Here is a 21,621-nt window from a genome sequence, read left to right on the forward strand (position 1 = left end):
CTATGTGGTAGGGGTCTGTGCTTCCCCGCCCACTTGATATGTGGCTGGATCTGCCGGAAATAAACCGGCCTGAGTCATAGTGTCCATGAACCGCAGCATACGGCCCTTGACCACCTGGAATCACGGTGCATACGTAAAATCCACCAGAGCTGGCTCTGCTACGGGCACCTCGCCCTGTTCCTCAATAATAGGATCCTCTATTGGACCCACTAGTGGCATAACTGGAACAACTCTGGGACGTCCTCGTTCCCTACCCCGGACTGGAGCCCTCCCTTAGCCTCTAACAATAAGGGGAGTAGCTCTTCCCTGGTATGGAACCTTATTAGAGCGCGTTCTCACCATCTGTGAGAGAATAAGAGAACGATATTTAGTATTACATTATTTGCACGATGGGAGATGAAGAAATGTAGATTTCCTAACACCCTATAGCGTCTCGAAGTTAAGTACAGACGTCTCCGTACTGATCCGCAAGACTCTATTAGGCCTGCTGATAACTTGTGAAACCTACGTGAACCTAGTACTCTGATACCATGTTGTCACGACCCAAATTCACCTATAGGTAGTGATGGCGCCCAACATCCCAGCTAGGCAAGCCAACTAATGATTTAAACATATATTCATTTCTTTAAAAATTATCCGAGTAATAAAACTCGGAGTATTTGCAAAAATTAAGACAATGTAAAAAATAAGATAAATTAAAACCCAAGTAAATTAATTAAATCCAAAAATTCTACTAGTGTGTGTGCCAAGACCTGGTGTCACGAGTATATGAGCATCTAGTAGATTATACAAAATTCTAAACACTGTCTGAAATAAAATAGATAGAATACAAATACAAGAAGAGGTACTAGTTGCTGCAGAACGGCTCAGAAAGGCAGCTCACCACTAAGCCTCTAGACAACGTGGGTGCGCTCCGATAGGTCCTCCGATAGTACCTGTCTCAGGTCCTGCACAATAAGTGCAGCAAGTGTAGCATGAGTACATAAACAATGTGTACTCAGTAAGTATCAAGCGTAATCTCGAAGAAGTAGTGACGAGAGGTCGACTTTGACACTCACTATGGGTCAATAATATTACAATAGAGATATTTAATTAAACATGATTTTTAGATGAACAACAAAAAATTTCTAAACAAGCAGAAATAATTGATTCCTTACATTCCAATAATTTCTAATTTATCAATTAACTTCACAAGCGGCAATTAAAGTATCAAGGTATCGTGTAATTATTATTATTAAGCACAAATTTTGCCGAGGTCCTGCGGCCGGATCCAGAGTGTCGTGTACACTGTCGAGAAACGTGCGACGCGATCCATAGATGTATCTGTATTGCCGAGACGTTCGGCCCGCTCCAGAAGAAAGGAAGACATTTCCTTATGAACCTCCAGAATGAGAAGTTATTATAATATTAACACGTAGGATGTTCAATATCTATTAACAATTTAATAATTTACAAAAAATTCGAGTATATGAAGTTTCGATTTTTTACTATTTCCTCAAACAATTTATAATATAATTCCAGTAATTTAATTAAATAAAAGGAGTAATTATCACAAGTAATTCATGATTTGAATCCTAAAACTATCCGGACATAAATATAATTAGTAGCTATGCAAGGACTCTCGTCATCTCGTACGTACGTAGCCCCCACAATTAGCAATAATTATTAATGTAAATTACCTATGGGGTAAATTCCCTCTTACAAGGTTAGGCAAGAGATTTACCTTGTCTCAAAGCCCACTCTCGATCATAATGTCGCAAAAAATCTCAATTCGGTGCCGAGAAATCCGAAACTATCCAAAAGTTATATAAAATAATTAATACATGCTCAATAATTTGAAATTAGACTATTAAATAAATTACCCTATCCAAAAATGGTAAATTCCTAAAATTCACCACGGGCTCACGTGCCCGGATTCTTAAAATATTTGGAGAAAAACGTTACCCATAATCTCAACAACTCAAATATACAATTTCCATCCAATTCCATAACTATTTTCGTGGTTAAAATCTCATTTTTGTCAAAACCTAGGTTTTTCATCTAAACCCTTGATTTTCAAGATTTACAGGTTATAATTTGCCCATAATCTATGTATTTAACTCAAAGTGTGTAGAATTAACTTACCTCCAAGTTGCTAGTTGAAATCCTCTCTCAAAGAGCTCCAAAATCGCCCAAAAATGGAGGAAAAATGGACTAAAATGACTGAGCTTCCCCCTTTTTAACATTCGGTCCAACAATCATTTCCGCACATGTGGAGGCTTAGCCGCACCTGCGGAAAAGGTCTCGCAGGTGCGAGATTTTTCCTCTTGGCCTGGATCCGCACCTGCGCGTCTGCTTCTGCGCCCCAAGCCTTCGCACCTGCGGAATTGTCCGCTTCTGCGACCTAAATGTCGCATCTGCGACTGGCCAAGCGCAGGTGCGATTCTGACAGCAGCTGGGAGCTTCAGTTTTTGGGCTCCCAATTTCCAACTTGGTCCGAGCCTCATCCGATTGACACTCGGGCCCCCGTCCGAATATACTAACAAGTTTGAAATCATAAAACGAACTCGCTCGAACCCTAGGAACGTGTAAAACAACATCAAAACTAAGAATCACACCTCAAACCAAATTGATTCAACTTAAAATTTTCAAATTCTTCAAACTTACTCCTAACATGCCAAAATATACTTATACTACTCGGAATGACACCTAATTTTGCGTGCAAGTCTTAAATCACCATACAGAGCTATTCTAAGGCTCGAAATTCCAAACGGACCTCAATTATTCCAAAACCTACTCCAAACCAAATTTAAAGAACATTAAACCTTAAAATAGTTGATTTTTCCTATTAAGCGCCGAAACGCTCCCAAGTTGTCCAAAACTCGATTCGAACATACGCCCAAGTCCAAAATTATCATACGAACCTATTGGAACCATCAAATCCGGATTCCGGAGTCGTTTTCTCAAAATGTTGACCGAAGTCAAACTTAGCATTTTAAGGCCAACTTAAGGAACCAAGTGTTCTGATTTCAACCTGAACACTTACAAATTCCGAACCAACCGTCCTCGCAAGTCATAAATTATTAAAAGCACATACACAGAGTTTTATTTTGGGGAACGGGGGTTCTAAAAGTCAAAATGACCGGTTGGATCATTACAAGTGTCATCAAGTCCTATAATACAAATAATCTGTTATAATAGCTTCTCTAGACACTAAACAAAGAGCAACACAGTATAATATAATCTTAGTTCCAAACAACATCAAATATTTCTATAATAGTGAGGAAAAGAAAAACAAACCACGTGCTAACCAGCACTTAGCCTCATCTCCTCAAAGACTAAAAAGTATAGGATATAGAACCTTAGAAGGTTAGAAACTTTTTCAAAAAGAGGTTGCTCTATCAAATTGGAATGTGATTCCCTTTCCATCGTTGATTGTTGCAATAGCCTAAGGAGCACAAGCAAGTAATCACTCACAACTGCACGAAAACCAAATCTTCACCACATATCACTATATCATCACCGACATTACAAAATAGCACTCTCCCCTTCTCCCGTTTATTTTTTCACATTCTTCACTCTTTTGGTTTCTTTTTCATTACACCATCACATCTCATTTTTTCCTTCACTTCACATAACAAACCTGTAAAATATCACGGCAACACCACCAGCTTTAACTGAGAATCCTAATTCATGTCCAAATAGAAAAAAGAGAGCTTATATTAGAGACATAGACGACTTTGGTCCTGTAGAAAAGTACGCAATCGCAGATCATTGTAGAAATAAAAACTATAGAGTACTCTTAAACCAAAATAAGTAACCAAAAAGATAGATGATAAAGCATTAAAAAGGAAAAAGTACCTGATTATTATATGATTCTCTTAATTTACTAACCATTTTACCCCCAAGGAAAAAATGAAGGGAAGAAAGCAACGAAAGGTAAAAAAAGAAGATAATTTCTGTGAAGCCTGCTCTTTTTGATAAGCAAGTGACGCCTACTTTAAAAGATCACGTTTACAGAGAAAAGTATGAATATACCATAAAGTGAAACGAATGTGACGAAAATATATAGAGAAGAGTATTATTATATACTAACCGAATCAGGGAGTACTATGACTATCTACATCGTGCCATTCACATTCATAATTTAATCAACAACATTCAAAAATATCTTAAATCTCTTTGTTTCCAACGCAATCTATTGAGCAATTGAAAGTTCATCTCCATCATGAATCTTCAATACTATACCAAGTTACACAAAAATAGAGAAATAAGAAATGATTATAAGTAAAATACTGAAGATAAACCTACCTCCTATTTTTCTTTTTAGTAATCATTATCAATTAAAGTAGATGAATAAAATAGTAGTAATAAGAATTTATAAAGTCGGAGTCTGTAAAACTGAAAAATGTTATACATTAGTTATTGAAGATTGTAGAATTTTTGTGGTTGTATATTGATTCCACGCCAAATTTAGAAAGCAACAGTCTGTGGTGGAATCTAAAATTTATACAAGGGGATTAAAAAAAAATCTATTATCTGACAGTTGTAATTTGAACCTATGACCTAAAGCAAATTGGACCCATTTACTGTTATAGTTGAATTTTTCTTTGTATCATGGAGATCTATTTAATAGCTCACATATAACCAAAAAAAAAGATCATTTTTACTCTATTTGTGTAATATAATTTTCAGATGAAGGGGTTTACCTTCACAGTTTACCCCACTTAGTTCCGCCACTCGCACCAATGTTTGTCAAAAGAATATATGAACACTTGTCAATTTTAAAGTCTATAATGAAAAAAAAGGAACTCTGCTGAATCTGAATAAAACCGTAGAAAATTGGGAAGGAGAACATAGAGAAACAAATTTAGTGGATTCCAAATGTACTGTAGGAGAACATTGAGATTGTGAGTTTGATGTAAGAGTTTGAATGTTGAATTAAATAGCTTCGCAAGTCTATCATTAGAAATCAAATAAACAAATAAACCAATTAATTTTAAAAGAAAAAAAAGGATAAATCGATAAATACGTTTCTATAGTAATTTCCATACTGTAGCTTATTTCAAATTTTTCACAGGCAGCCTTCAGCTTTCAAGTTGTAGGCATGGAAGAAAAACTACTCATTCTCTAGCAGCATAAACTATCCCATATCTCCTTTTTCATTTTATCCCAAAATCTTTTATAGGTGTCAGCCTTGTAGTACTAATCCTTAGTCCTTATTCCTATCATCGAAGTAATCGGTGAGCTACACATATATTTACACAAGAGAGTAATATGATAAAAGCGAGTTGTAGCAACATCCAACTATCAGGGAAAATAGTGATAAAAGTCGAGCAGAAACATAAAACCTAGCTCTCCGAATTAGAAGTTAATGTTAACTTTGCATCTATCACATGAAGAAGCCTAAAGTAGGAAATTTGCGAAAAAGCTAAGATAAAAAAAGCTCAGCAAATATGAAAAAAGCCTTTCATAAAAGAAAATGAATTAAAGTTTCTATCAAGAACAGTCCTTTTACAACATTTAGATAGTAATGGCAGGTCATTAGTTACATACAGAGAAAAAATAATTATCATGATGAGAAAAGGTTTAGCTGGATAAATAAAGATGCTACCAGAGATACGATTACAATAAATGTACCTTAAGTACACTTACTTCAAAGATACATTTGCTGGATTTCTATATAATATACTGCACAAACTTGTTAATGAAATGTTCCAAAATTGAATGTGTAGCATGAATAGTCATTTAGAAAATAGATGTAAAGCTCAAACCTTCCTCTGAGCAGGCTAGAAAATGAGAAAGGTTTAGTATACCTTTTAATATGTCAAAATTGAGCTCAACAACTTTGCATCCAATTTTAGTTTTAGCATCAGGAGGCAAAAAAGTTGTCTTTGTTCCTGTGATTCTTTCAAAGTTCTATATTCTAATAGGAATAATGAGTGATCATTGAAAAAGGTCATGTGTCAACACACTACTCTCAAGGCTCCAGGCTATCGTCAGTTATCCTATGATTAGTTGCTCTCAAAGGCATTCACCTTTTCTTTCTAAGCAAACCTTTATAGCCGTATTCCCTAACAAAAAGCATGACATTCTTTACTTTCATCAATTTACCAGGAGGTATATCTCATCAGACTTTATATCTCAATATCTATCTTTTCCATCTCAAAGTTCATGCTTCTCAAAAATTTCGACATCACTTAAGTTTTGTGAATATAAGAACGAACAACACTTGAGTTCTGTGACACAAAAGAACAAAAAAGACTCTGAACATTGTTGCCAACCTCCCCTCAAAAATCCAATGTGTTGTTCCCCCCATCTATGCTTAGAGTAAACGAAATATAGAGGGACTTCACTATTTCTCATAACATGTGATGACCCAAAATGTCATCTTTAAATTTAATAAGTAATTATGTGTTCTAAGACCTCGAAAAGCACCATTTATTATTTCTCGACTTGCGTGCACAGTCCGTACAATTTTTCGAAAAATGTTTATGTGAAAAATGAATTAAAATATGAAATAGAGCTTTAAAACTCAACTAAATTGACTTTGGTTAATATTTTGAGCAAACGGACCCGGATCAGTATTTTGATAATTTTAGTAGGTCCGTATCGTGATTTGGGACTTGGGCGTATTCCCGGAATCGAATTCCGAGGTCCCTAACCCGAGATATGGAATTTTGATGAACAATTAAAAGATGAAAGTTTAATGATTTTTAAGAAATTACAGATGTTGGATTTATTGACTCCGGGTCCGTATTTTGGTTCCGGAGCCTGGTATAGGTCCACTATAATATTTATGACTTGTCTGCCAAATTTGGTGAGAATCGGAGTTGACTTGACGTGATTCGGACGTCCGGTTGTGAAAATATAAGTTTTAAAGTTTTCTTGAAAACTTCCTTTGATTTGATGTCCGATAAGTAGTTCTAGATGTTATTTTGGCGATTTGATCGAGCAAGCAATTTCGTATGATGTTTTAGGATTTGGGTGCATGTTTGGTTTGGAGCCCCGAGGGCTCGGGTGAGTTTCAGATGCTCAACGGGCCATTTTGGACTTAAGGAAGATAGCAGATTTCTGGTGTTTTGTTGCAGAAATCTTACTCATCGCGATCGCGTGAAGTTGTTCGCGATCACGTAAGGCAAACTGAGAGGCCAACCAAAGTTGCTCTTCGCGTTCGCGAATTTGAGGACGCGATCGCATAGGGGTGTGAAGTGGTGCTTCGCGAACGCGTGAACAAGGTCGCGTTCGCGTAGAGTTAAAGAGGCTAAAGCTGAGCCACGCGCTTACTCATCGCGATCGCGTGAGGTCGTTTGTGATCGCGTAAGTCTGCGAGTCAAAGCATCCCGTTCGCGTGGCATTTCACGCATTCGCGTAGAGTAAATTTTTGGGGCAGCAAAGTAGAGCTTCGCGATCGCGAGGCTATTCGTGCGATCGCGATTAAGAAAAAACTGGGCAGCCAAAAAAATGTGCTTCGCGATCGCGAAGCATTGTACGTGATCGCGTAAGGTAAAATTTGGGCGAACAAAACTTAAATTCTAGAAAATGGGATTCGTCCCATTTCAACCCTTTTCCATTTTTGAGCTCGGGTAAGGCGATTCTTGGGAGATTTTCACAGGAAAATTTTTGGGTAAGTGTTCCTTATCCTATATTGATTATATTTCATGATTCCTCACTCATTTATATCATGAATCCGTGAATTTATGGAAGAAAAATCAGATATTTATAAAATCTTCCAAAAACGAAAATTTAAGATTTGAAGGTCCATTTGACATCGGAATTTGATAAATTTTGTATGGTTGGACTCGAATCGGAACGAGTGTTCGGATTTTGTAAGTTTTTTCGAGATTTGAGACGTGGGTCCCACTGTCGAATATTTTAATGAATTTCAAATTTTTATCCGAAAAATTAATAAATTCATATGGAATTATTTTCTTATGATTCGTATTGAGTATATCGAATTGTTTGTGAATAGATTTGAAGCTTTTGGAGACAAATTTAAAAGAAAAAGTTGTGGTCGAGTAATTGATTAGAATTTGCAAAACGAGGTAAGTGTCGCGGTTAACCTTGACTTGAGGGAATAGAAACCGTACACTAGTTATTTTATGAAATGCATGTGAATGACGTATAGGCGAGGTGACGAGTATCTATACGTCATAAAATTAATTGTTTGCATAATTACTTGAAAAACCATAAATCGTTTTAAATCATGAATTAATTATTATAATAATTATTTCTCTCCTATTCTTTGTCAAATATTAATTCTTGAATTCCTGTATTAATTGTTACATGCTATTTGAATTATGTGTCTTAATTGTTATTTGACATTTAGCATATTAAATATTAAACTGCCTATTTTCTCCCTGATTTTCATAATAACTTGCTATTTTTCATTGTTTGTTTCATAATTAAATCATAATTATTGTATGATTGTCGTCTTGTAATTTTATATTAATTGTTGCATTTATTGAGAAAATTTCTTCTATAAGAATTGGTAAATGAATATATAGGAGGAGCGGGTTGCACGCCGCAATAGACTTATTAAAAGTCCATATTGGAGGATCGGGTTGCACGCCGCAACATACTTATTTAAAAGTCGATATATATATATATATACCGCAAAATACATGATTAAAATGAATATATTATAGGAGTGGGTTGCACGCCGCAACAGAATTGAATATGAATATATTGTGAGAGCGGGTTGCACGCTGCAACGGAAATTGATGGAAATGATAAATGGATTATGACTGCTGAGTTGGCTTCAATTATTATAAATGAGTTATCTGATTTATTTGTATTATTTGTTGTTGTTACTAATATTGTATACAGGTTAATGTAAGTGACCCGCCTTAGCCTCGTCACTACTTCATCGAGGTTAGGCTCAGCACTTACCAGTACATGGGGTCGGTTGTACTGATACTACACTCTGCACTTCTTGTGCAGATTACGGAGTTGGTCCCAGCGACGTATCATAGGCTTGCTCGGATTTCAGCTATCAAAGGAGACTTGAGGTATAACTGCACGGCGTCCGCAGTTCTGAAGTCCCCGTCTACTTCACTTTAGCTGTGTGTTTATTTCCAGACAGCTTTGTTTTATTCAGACCCTTATTTGTATTATTCTAGAAGCTCGTGCACTTGTGACACCAATTCTGGGATGGCATTTAGACACCATTGTTTTTATGGATTATTCACTATATTTCAGAATTTAATTCTCCAATAGTTCTTTATTATTAATAAATTTGAAAAGAATTGTTTTAAAAATTGATAATATTATTCTAACATTGGCTTGCCTAGCAAGTGAAATATTAGGCGCCATCACGATCCGAAGGTGAGAATTTCGGGTCGTGACAGTTGGTATCAGAGCCCTATGTTACATAGGTCTCACGAGTCACGAGCAAGCTTAGTAGAGTCTGAAGGATCGGTACGGAGACATCTGTACTTATCTCTCATAGGCTATAAAGTTTAGGAATAATATCACTTCTTTCTTATTCTATCGTGTGAATTTATTCTATCATCTATGATTTAATCACTCTACTTTTATTCTCTCGCAGATGGTGAGAACACGTAATACCTCTACCGATGGACAGGGACCAGAACCCCCGGTAGAAACTATGGCCAGGGGTATAGGTCGAGGCCGAGGTCATGCTAGAGGCAGAGGCCGAGGTAGAGCTCAGTCCAGAGCTCGAGCAGCTGCACCTGTTGTAGAACCTCAGGTAGACCTTCAGGAGGAGGTTCCAGTTCAGAATGTACCAGTTGGACCAGTTCAGGTCCCGGAAGGATTCATAGCCACTCCAGTACTTCAGGACGCTCTAGTCCTTTTGGTAAGTCTTATGGAGGGCGTGGCCCAGAATGGTACATTTCCAGTGGCACCAGCCGTCTCACAGGCTGGGGGAGGAGCACAAATTCCCACTACTCCCGCTCCGAAGTAGATGGCTCCCCAGAATCAGGCTCCAGCAGCCCCGCCAGTTGGAGTAGTTCAGCCAGTTGTTGCGGCACAGACCGGTGATAGGCCCGCCATGTCTTTTGAGGCCTTATTGAGTTTGGATAAGTTTACTAAGCTCTTTCCAGTTCACTTCAGTGGTACACCTTCTGAGGACCCACAGGATTATCTTGAACACTGCCACGAGGTGTTACGGAACATGGGTATAATTGAGACTAACGAGGTTAATTCTGCTGTATTTCAGATGACGGGTTCCGCCAAGAGATGGTGGAGAGATTATACATTGACCAGACCAGTTGGATCACCTGCACTTACCTGGGAGCAGTTCTCTCGGCTATTTCTGGAGAAGTTCCTTCCTATCACACTGAGAGAGGAATTCCGCAAGCAATTTGAGCGTCTACAGCAGGGCAGTATGACTATTACTCAGTATGAGTCCTGTTTTGTGGATTTGGCCCGTCATACTCTCCTTTTACTACCTACTGAGGGAGAGAGAGTGAGGATGTTTATTGAAGGACTCACTCACCCTATCAGGCTTCAGATGGCCAAGGAGACCGGAAGTGAGATTTCTTTTCAGGCGGCTGCTAATGTCGCGAGAAGGATCGAGATGATTCTTGCACAAGAGAGAGGGAAGAGGTCTGATAAGAGGCCTCGTCAGTTCGGTGGCTTCAGTGGTGCCTCATCTGGAGGCAGGGGTAATTTTGGTAGGGGTCATCCTCCCAGACCGTTTCATTAAGCACTTCATGCATCTCCCGGTGCTTCAGGGAGTCATAGTCCTATTATGCCTTACTCTGGGCAGCCAGCATTCAGTGCACATTCAGCTCCTATTAGTGCATCACCACTCCAGAGTTACTACAGCAGTTATCCGGACCATTCGGGTCAGCTTCAGCTTCAGCAGCCACGTCATCAGGATGGGTGTTATGAGTGTGGAAACATTGGTCACATCATGAGGTATTGCCCTAGATTGGCGAGTAATAGATCTCGAGAAGATTCTCGTGCCATCATACCGGCACCAGTTGTTTCCCCGCCTGCTCAGCCAGCTAGAGGTAGGGGTCAGGCAACTAGAGGTGGAGGTCAGGCCATTAAAGGTGGAGGTCGGACCGTTAGAGGTGGAGGCGAGCCAGTTAGAGGCCGTCCCAGGGACGCTGTTCAAAGTGGTGGGGCCCAACCTCGATTTTATGCTTTTCCAGCTAGGCCTGAGGCCGACTCATCCGATTCTGGGATCACATGTATTATTCCAGTTTGCCATAGAGTCGCTTCAGTTCTATTTGATCCAGGATCTACTTATTCCTATGTGTCCTCCTATTTTGCTTCATATTTGGTTGTGCCTTGTGATTCTTTGAGTGCTTCTGTGTGTGTATCTACACCGGTGGGAGACTCTGTGATAGTAGATCATGTCTATCATTCGTGTGTGGTTACTATTGGTAATCTTGAGACTAGTGTGTATCTTCTACTCCTTGATATGGTAGATTTTGATATCATCTTGGGTATGGATTGACTGTCCCTTTATCATGCTATATTGGATTGTCATGCCAAGACAGTGACCCTAGCTATGCCGGGGTTACCTTGGTTAGAGTGAAAAGGAACTTCTGGTCATTCTGCCAGCAGTGTTATTTCTTATATGAAAGCTCGGCGTATGGTAGAGAAAGGGTGTCTAGCCTATTTGGCTTATATTCGCGATCCTAGTGTAGATGTTCCTTCTATAGACTCAGTACCAGTTGTTCGTGGATTTGCAGAAGCATTTCCTGCAGATCTGCCGGGGATGCCACCCGATAGAGATATTGACTTCTGCATTGATTTGGCTCCGGGCACTCAGCCCATTTCTATTCCACCATACCGTATGGCCCCGCCGGAGTTGAAAGAATTGAAAGAGCACTTACAAGACTTACTTGATCAGGGATTTATTAGACCCAGTATCTCGCTCTGTGGTGCACCAGTATTATTTGTAAAGAAGAAAGATGGCTCTATGCGGATGTGTATAGATTATCGGTAGTTGAACAAGGCCACTATCAAAAACAAATATCCATTGCCAAGAGTTGTTGACTTATTTGATCAGCTTCAGGGTGCCAAGGTTTTTTCGAAGATTGATTTGAGGTTTGGCTATCATCAGTTGAAGATTAAGGCATCTGATATCCCTAAGACAGCTTTTCGGACTCGGTATGGGCATTACGAATTCATAGTGATGTCATTTGGGTTGACAAATGCCCCAGCAACATTTATGGATCTGATGAATCGGGTGTTCAAGCCCTATTTGGATTCTTTTGGTGGTTGTATTCATTGATGATATCTTGATTTACTCCAGCAGTCGAGAGGACCATGAGCAGCATCTTCGGAGTGTGCTTCAGACTTTGAAGAATAATCAGTTATATGCCAAATTTTCAGAATGTGAGTTTTGGTTAGACTCAGTTGCCTTTTTAGGGCATATTGTATCGGAAGAAGGTATAAATGTGGATCCTAAGAAGATAGATTCTGTTCAAAATTGGCCTAGACCTACTTCAATTACAGAGATTCGGAGTATCCAGGGTTTGGCAGGTTATTATCGTCGGTTCGTGGAAGGGTTTTCATCTATAGCAAGCCCATTGACCAGATTGACCCAGAAAGGTGTCCCATTCAGATGGTCAGACGAGTGTGAGTTGAGCTTTCAGAAGCTCAAGACTGCTTTGACTACGATGCCAGTGTTGGTATTACCCACAGGTTCAGGATCGTATACAGTATATTGTGATTCATCTCACATTGGGCTTGGCGAAGTATTAATGCAAGATGGCAGGGTGATTGCATATGCGTCATGGCAGTTGAAGGTTCATGAGAAGAATTATCCTGTTCATGACTTAGAACTGGCAGCCATTGTTCATGCGCTGAAGATTTGGAGGAACTACCTCTACGGTGTCTCGTGTGAGGTATTTACTGATCATCGTAGCCTTCAGTACCTGTTCAAACAAAAAGATCTTAATTCGAGGTAGCGAAGATGGTAGGAGTTATTGAAAGACTATAATATCACCATTTGTATCATCCCGGAAAGGCCAATGTGGTGGCCGATGCTTTGAGTAGAAAGGTTGTGAGTATGGGCAGTCTTGTGTGTATTCCGATTGGTGAGAGGCCATTAGCTGCAGATGTTCAGACTTTGGCTAATCAGTTCGTGAGGTTAGATATTTTAGAACCCAGTCGGGTTCTAGCTTGGTACAAGGTGCCTTGGATAAGGTCAAGATTATTCAAGATCGACTTCGCACAGCTCAGTCTAAGCAAAAGAGTTATGCCGACCGTAAAGTTTGTGATATTGCATTCATGGTTGGAGAAAGAATATTGCTCCGAGTTTCACCTATGAAAGGTGTAATGAGGTTCCGAAAGAAGGGCAAGTTGAGCCCTAGGTATATCGGACCCTTTGAAATTCTTGAAACGGTAGGTGAAGTAGCCTACAGGCTTGCATTGCCACCTAGTTTATCAGCGGTTCATCCGGTGTTCCATGTGTCTATGCTCCGGAAATATCATGGTGATCTGTCCCATGTGTTAGATTTCAGCTCAGTCCAATTGGACAAAGATTTGACTTACGAGGAGGAGCCGGTGACTATTCTAGCCCGGTAGGTCCGACAGTTGAGGTCTAAGAATTATCCTTCAGTTCGGGTGCAATGGAGAGGTCAGCCGATAGAGGCATCTACCTGGGAGTCCGAGTCGGACATGCGGAGTAAATATCCACACTTATTCACCAGCTCAGGTACTTTTTTTTCTAACTCCATTTGAGGACAAACGTTTGTTTTAGAGGTGGAGAATGTGATGACCCAAAATGTCATCTTTAAATTTAATAAGTAATTCTGTGTTCTAAGACCTCGAAAAGTACCATTTATCATTCCTCGACTTGCGTGCACAGTCCGTACAATTTTTCGGAAAGTTTTTTATGTGAAAAATGGATTAAAATGTGAAATAAAGCTTTAAAACTCAACTGAGTTGACTTTGGTCAATATTTTGAGAAAACAGACCCGGATCAGTGTTTTGACAATTCCGGTAGGTCCGTATCGTGATGTGAGACCTGGACGTACGCCCGGAATCGAATTCTGAGGTCCCTAGTCCGAGATATGAAATTTTTGATAAAAAATTAAAAGATGAAAGTTTAATGATTTTTAAGAAATTACTGATGTTGATTTGACATGATTCGGACGTCTGGTTGTAAAAATATAAGTTTTAAAGTTTTTTTCAAAACATCTTTTGATTTGATGTCTGATTCGTAGTTCTAAGTGTTATTTTGACGATTTGATCGCACAAGCAAGTTCGTATGATGTTTTAGGACTTGGGTACATGTTTGGTTTGGATCCCCGAGGGCTTGGGTGAGTTATTGATGCTCAAGGGGCCATTTTGGACTTAAGGAAGATGGCAGATTTCTGGTATTTTGTTGCAGAAATCTTACTCATCGTGATCGCGTGAAGTCGTTCGCGATTGCGTAAGGCAAGCTGAGAGGCCAGCCAAAGTTGCTCTTCGCGTTCGCGAATTTGAGGATGCGATCGCGTAAGGGTGTGAAGTGGTGCTTCGCGAACGCGTGAACAAGGTCGCGTTCGCGTAGAGTTAAAGAGGCTAAAGCTGAGCCACATGCTTACTCATCGCGATCACGTGAGGTCGTTCACGATCGCTTAAGTCTGCAAGTCAAAGCATCGCGTTCGCGTAGAGTAAATTTCTAGGGAAGCAAAGTAGAGCTTCGTGATCATGAGGCTCTTCATGCGATCGCGATTAAGAAAAAACTGGGCAGCCAAAAAAAAAAGTGCTTCGCGATCACGAAGCATTGTACGCGATCGCATAAGGTAAAATTTGGGCAAACAAAACTTAAGTTCTAGAAAATGGGATTAGTCCCATTTTCAACCCTTTTTCATTTTTGAGCTCGGGTAAGGCGATTCTTGGGAGATTTTCACGGAAAAACATTGGGGTAAATTTTTCTTATCCTATATTGATTATATTTCATGATTCCATACTCATTTATATCATGAATCCGTGAATTTATGGAAAAAAAATCAGATTTTTATAAAATCTTCCAAAAACGAAAATTTAAGATTTGAAGGTCCATTTGACATCGGAAATTGATAAATTTTGTAGGTTGGACTCGTATCGGAACGAGTGTTCGGATTTCGTAAGTTTTTCCGAGATTTGAGACGTGGGTCCCACTGTCAAATATTTTAATGAATTTCAGATTTTTATCCGAAAAATTAATAACTTCAAATGGAATTAATTCCTATGATTCATATTGAGTATATGAAATTGTTTGTGAATAGATTTGAAGCTTTTGGAGACAAATTTAAAAGGAAAAGTTGTGGTCGAGTAATTGATTGGAATTTGCAAAGCGAGGTAAGTGTCGTGGTTAACCTTGACTTGAGGGAATAGAACCCTTAAACTAGTTGTTATGTGAAATGCATGTGAACGACGTATAGGCGAGGTGACGAGTGTCTATACGTCGTCAAATTAATTGTTTGCATAATTACTTGAAAAACCATAAATCGTTTTAAATCATGAATTAATTATTATAATAATTGTTTCTCTCATATTCTTTGTCAAATATTAATTCTTGAATTCCTGCATTAATTGTTACATGCTATTTGAATTGTGTGTCTTAATTGTTATTTGACATTTAGCATATTAAATATTAAACTGCCTATTTTCTCCCTTATTTTCATAATAACTTGCTATTTGTCATTGTTTGTTTCATAATTAAATCATAATTATTGTATGCTTGTCGTCTTGTAATTTTATATTAATTGCTGCATTTATTGAGAAAATTTCTTCTATAAGAATTAGTAAATGAATATATTGGAGGAGCGGGTTGCACGCCGCAATAAAATAAAATTGAAATGAATATATTGGAGGATCGGGTTGCACGCCGCAACAGACTTATTAAAAGTCCATATTGGAGGATCGGGTTGCACGCCGCAATAGACTTATTTAAAAGTTGACGTACATATATATATATTGAGGGATCGGGTTGCACGCATATATCGGGTTGCACGCCGCAACATACTTAATTAAAATGAATATATTGGAGGAGCGGGTTGTACGCCGCAACAGAATTGAATATGAATATATTGTGAGAGCGGGTTGCTCGCTGCAACGGAAATTGATGGAAATAATAAATGGATTATGACTACTGAGTTGGCTTCAATTATTATAAATGAGTTATCTGATTTTTTTCTATTATTTGTTGTTGTTACTAATATTGTGTACAGGTTAATGTAAGTGACCCGCCTTAGCCTCGTCACTACTTCGTCGAGGTTAGGCTCAACACTTACCAGTACATGGGGTCGGTTGTACTGATACTACACTCTGCACTTCTTGTGCAGATTACAGAGTTGGTCCTAGCGGTGTACCATAGACTTGCTCGGATTTCAGCTATCAAAGGAGATTTGAGGTATAACTGCACGACGTCCGCAGTTCTGAAGTCCCCGTCTACTTCACTTTAGCTGTGTGTTTATTTTCAGACAACTTTATTTTATTCAGACCCTTATTTGTATTATTCTAGAAGCTCGTGCACTTGTGACACCAATTTTGGGATGGTATTTAGACACCGTTGTTTTTATGGATTATTCACTATATTTCAGAATTTAATTCCGCAATTGTTCGTTGTTATTAATAAATTTAAAAATAATTATTTTAAAAATTGATAATATTATTCTAACGTTGGCTTGCCTAGCAAGTGAAATGTTAGGCGCCATCATGGTCCGAAGGTGGAAATTTCGGATCGTGACATAACAGGCCATCCAAAATCATAAAATATTAAGATGAAAACAATGTTTGGTTTAAATTAAGATGAACTCTCTGTTTACTTGTTTATTTTTCAAATATTCAATCCGTATTTGTGAAATGTTTCTATACCTCAAATCTATGGAAGAGAACTTGGATAACAGTGAAAAAGCGAATTCCCCATATGGTGAAAAGGCAATAATACAATAAAGTTGGTAAAATAGAGTTAATGGCCATCAAAAGGAAACAAAAGTGTAGAGAAGATTAAAAAACTATATGAGTAAACTATAATCTTCATTGAAAGATCAAAGACATTATTGTCGAACTTTGTTACCAGAAAGATACATGCAGTATAGTTATTTATTGGGCTAATAATTATGGTAATAGTATTTAAGAATGTTTAGAGAAATAGTTGTCAATTGTGCAAATAGATTAGTTATGAATTGTGCATAAATCACAGTGGCGAAGATTATTTGGAATGTACCTCAATCTCGTAATGGCATTATGTCTTCGCAATCCTTATGTGTTGACACCTATACAATTAAATTAGCCAAATATAACGATATCTTTACCCCGTACAGGCTCAAAGCATAAAGTTATTTTTTGGTTGTACGTTATTCTTGTATTTGCCGTACAATAACAAAACTAAAGCGACTTTCCTACTTCCTAATTAATGTGCAACAGTTGGATTGTTGAGTCAACATCAGTAGTTGCTCATTCTAGGTGCAAGAAACAACATATTTTACCCGAAGAATTAGAGTATGCAAATATAAATATATTAATCACTCATGATAGCAAAATTATGTCGTGATATTTTTTTAGAATAGAGTAGGCAAATAAGATTACAGTACAATTGCGTGACCACACAAAAAGTGAAGAAAACGAAATGATGAAAAACATTACAAAAAAAGAGAGTAGAAGTGAGGAGAAAAGAGAGCACTCGGCACATTGGCACTTCACATAGAAGGACATAATCATTCACACACAACATAGAACACAAATGTTAATTGGTAGCATACAGAAGCAAGAACTGAATCCCAAGGTTGACAATTTGTTCTCAAAAAGCACACAAAGATAGAAGACTTTTTTTGCAATATAAACGTGAAATTACACCACAGAACCGCTTCATATACACAATTGTTTCTTCCCACAATGCTTATATCAGTTCGAGAGATAGAAGGCAACCCCCATGGGTTCGAACATCGTGAATGATATCAGATTATTAGTTACTTATTTTATTTATGCCAATTATGCTCTTTCAATAGAATTAGAGTAGAAAAATATTATAGTTGAGTAGATTAGAATTGCTAAGCATAATTGGTAAGGATTAAGTTTGAAAGTACTACATACCGGGATCTGTTGAATGAATAGAAGTAGTTGTTGATTCCGGGTGGCAGGTAAGGCATTTTTTCGAACAGTTCATGGGCGTAAAAATAAAAAGGGAGAGAAGGGTATTAAAGAGATGGAGGAGTACAGAGAAAGTGAAGGAGATGGAGGAGTATAGAGAAAGCGAAAGAAAACAGAAAGAGGATAACTGGCGTGGAAGAAGCGGTTGTTAATGTGAAGGGGTGTGTGTATTTTGAGCAAGTTGTCTAACGGGTGTTTAGGGGAGTATCAGTGTTAAAATGCCAAGTAAACATAGAGGCAGGAAATGAGATTTGCTGCTGAATAGGAACGCCATATCACCGGACTTAAGGCCCTCAATTATATATATATATATATATATAAAACCTAAATCCTTAGAAGATACGCAAATATAATGTAGAGAGAGTAAAATACAAAGAGGTGTCACGACCCAAAACTCTAAGCTGTCGTGATGGCGCTTATCGATGGTACTAGGCAAGTCGGCCTTTAAAAATACTTTAATATTTCATAAAAAGGATAATTCAATGCTTTTTCATACTAGAAATTTTTACAAAAGCCGAAGTTGAATTCAAAATAAAATGCGGAAAGATAGCCCCAAACATTGGGGTGTCACCAAGTCATGAGCATCTAGATATCCAGTCTAATAAAAATAGTGTCTAAGTATCAATACAGGAAAGAAAGAAAGCATAGAAAGAGAGACAACGTCTGCGGACACCGGCAGCTACCTCGAAGTCTCTGGTACTCGATCGCGCACGAACTCAACGACCTCCGTGATCTAACACACCTGGATCTGCACATGAAGTGCAGGGTGTAGCATGAGTACAACCAACTCAGCAAGTAATAGAAATAAATAAGGAACTGCGAAATAGTGAGGAGCTATACAATTACAGTTCATTTTCAATAATTCCAGCAAATAATAGACATGCTTTCGCATCCGGCAGTTTAAGTCTAATCAATTTTATACAGTTAAAGTTCAGGTAATTCAGATATAAAATCTTTCAGGAATTTCACAACAATGGCAAATAGAAACTAAGTGCATCAACAAATGAAAACAAAGCAAGTACCGCCTCTCAGGGCAACAGTCACTCAACGCGTCACAACAACTCAAATCACTCGACTCTCAGCCCTCAGTACTCACACTAAATAGGTACTTGCGCTCACTGGGGGTGTGAAGACTCTGGAGGGGCTCCTTCAACCCAAGCACTATATCGCTGCGGCGTGCAGCCCGATCCCATAATATATAAATAGCCATAAGGCTCGTTGCGGAGTGCAACCCGATTCGTGTATATATATATATATATATATATATATATATATATATATATATATATATATGCAACCCTAAGGCTCGTTGCGGCGTGCAATCAGATCCATATACATACAACCCTCATGCTCGTTGCGGCATGCAATCTGATCCATATATATACCTATAGCTCACAGCTCGACACTCAGGCCCTAACTCAGTCACCAACCTCTCCAGTCTCTCGGGCTCTCAGAAATCATAAAGATCAGCCCAAACAAAATAACATAGTGTATCAACAAGAATCAAGAAGAGATGAGATATGATGCGCAAGAAAAACCATGACTGAGTACAAAATATCAATTAGCAAATAATTCAACAAGTACGTGACCTTTGCGGGTCCCAACAGTACTATCACATAGTTTAAGCATAATTTCTAACATGATTTGCAGTCAAATTTCTATAACACAGAGAGAACATGTAATTAACAATAGTCTATTCGACTTTACAGTCTCACGGGTCGGACCAAGTCACAATCCCCCATGGTGAACGCACACACGCCCGTCACCTAGCATGTGCGTCACCTCCAAAATAGTCACATCATACCAAAATCCGGGGTTGCATGCCCTTAGGACCAGATTTAAAACTGTTACTTACCTAAAACCGCGCCAAATCCTACTCCGCAATGCCCTTGCCCCTCGAATCAATCTCCAAATGCCCCGAATCTAGCCACAAGCAGTACGATATAATTAATATAAGCTAAAAGAATCAATTCCACAAGAAAAATACGAAATTATAAGCCAAAATCCGAAATAGGCTCAAACCTGGCCCCCGGGCCCACGTCTCAAAATCCGACAAAAGTCACAAAACCCGAAAGCCCAATCACTCACAAGTCTAACTGTCACGACCCAAAATCCCACCAGAGGCGTCGTGATGGCACCTAGTCTCTAAGACTAGGTAAGCCGATTTCAATTACATTTTGAAGCCAGTTTCTTTTTAAAACATAAGTAATCAAAACTAACAACGGAATAAATATGAATATACAACCTCCCAAGACTGGTAGTACTAAGTCACGAACTCTAACAGAATACATGAAATGATCACGAGGACCGAATATACAATACTGTTTGATTAAAAATTAACAGTACAATAAAATAAAAAGACTCTAAGCGACTGCGACGACCAAGCAGCTCTACCTTGAATCCTTACGATCCCGAAAATAACTCTGCTCAAGTCTGATATCTCCAATACCTGGCTCTACACAAAAATGTGCAGAAGTGTAGTATGAGTACACCACGATCGGTATCCAGTAAGTATCAAGAGTAACCTCAGTAGAGTAGAGACAAGGTACAACCAAGACACTCACTAGTCTAAAACCCTGTGCAATATGATATACAAGAATAATAGAAAGCAAATAACAGTAAAGGCAACATAAATCAACCAGTGATATACATAACAGGGCAACAATAACACCATTAATATTATTCAACAAATTCATAAATATAAGTACACCCAATTAAATCTAGTTCTTCCATTAAATATCTTTCACATATAATCTTTACGAATAAAACTCTTTTTCAAATATAATTTTGTCAAATAAATATCTTTCAAATACAATTCTTTCATATAATTCTTTTTGAATAAAAATTATTCCAAATAAATATTTTGAATATAATTCTTTCAATTAAAAAGTCACCATGTGACACCTCATTTCATAATCATAAAAATATGAGTCTCAGCCCATTTTTCATATTTCCACGGCACTTCGTGCCCATAATTAAATAATCATATTGTCCCGGCACCTCGTGCCCACTTTTCATATCACAGCTGCACAGACAGTTCACGTGCCAATATTATTATCATTTAATCACAACATCTCATGCCCATATTTTATATCACAACTGCACGGACAATTCACATGCCAATATCTCCATTATTTACTCACGGCGCCTCGTGCCCACATTTTATTTAATAATCCGCCTAAAAATAGCCAACTTGTCACGACCCAAAATCCAACTAGTCGTGATGGCACCTAACCCATCCCGTTAGGTAAGCCAATTTCCAACTAACCAATTTCAATAATAGTTATTAAAGCAATTTAAGTGAATAAAGATCTTGATCTTATACAATCCCCAAGAACTGGTAGTACAAATTATGAGCTTCTAAGAATAGAGTATACAAAGCGGAAATGAAATAAATACATAGTCTGTTTGAATAATACATAAACAGAGCTTTTATAAATCTAAGGCTACCCTGAACAAAAGGCAGCTACAACAGGAACGCAGGTACATCTTCAAATCCCGCAACCATCGAGCACAGCAACAACAACAGCCAACATCTGCACGCAATGTGCAGAAGCAAGTATCAGTACAACCGACCACATGTACTCAGTA

The 21,621-nt window shown here is 38.3% G+C and overlaps 1 long non-coding RNA gene across 1 annotated transcript; it reads right to left on the bottom strand.

The window, feature by feature from the left end:
* Positions 1-3,247: 3,247 nt before the first annotated feature.
* Positions 3,248-18,305, bottom strand: LOC138904290 (uncharacterized). Its single transcript, XR_011413421.1, has 2 exons — positions 17,974-18,305; positions 3,248-3,665 (listed from the first exon to the last, which is right to left on the bottom strand). It is a non-coding gene; the product is annotated as an uncharacterized lncRNA (long non-coding RNA).
* Positions 18,306-21,621: the final 3,316 nt, after the last annotated feature.

Source organism: Nicotiana tomentosiformis, chromosome 2 (assembly GCF_000390325.3).
Source record: "Nicotiana tomentosiformis chromosome 2, ASM39032v3, whole genome shotgun sequence".
Classification (NCBI taxonomy): Eukaryota; Viridiplantae; Streptophyta; class Magnoliopsida; order Solanales; family Solanaceae; genus Nicotiana; species Nicotiana tomentosiformis.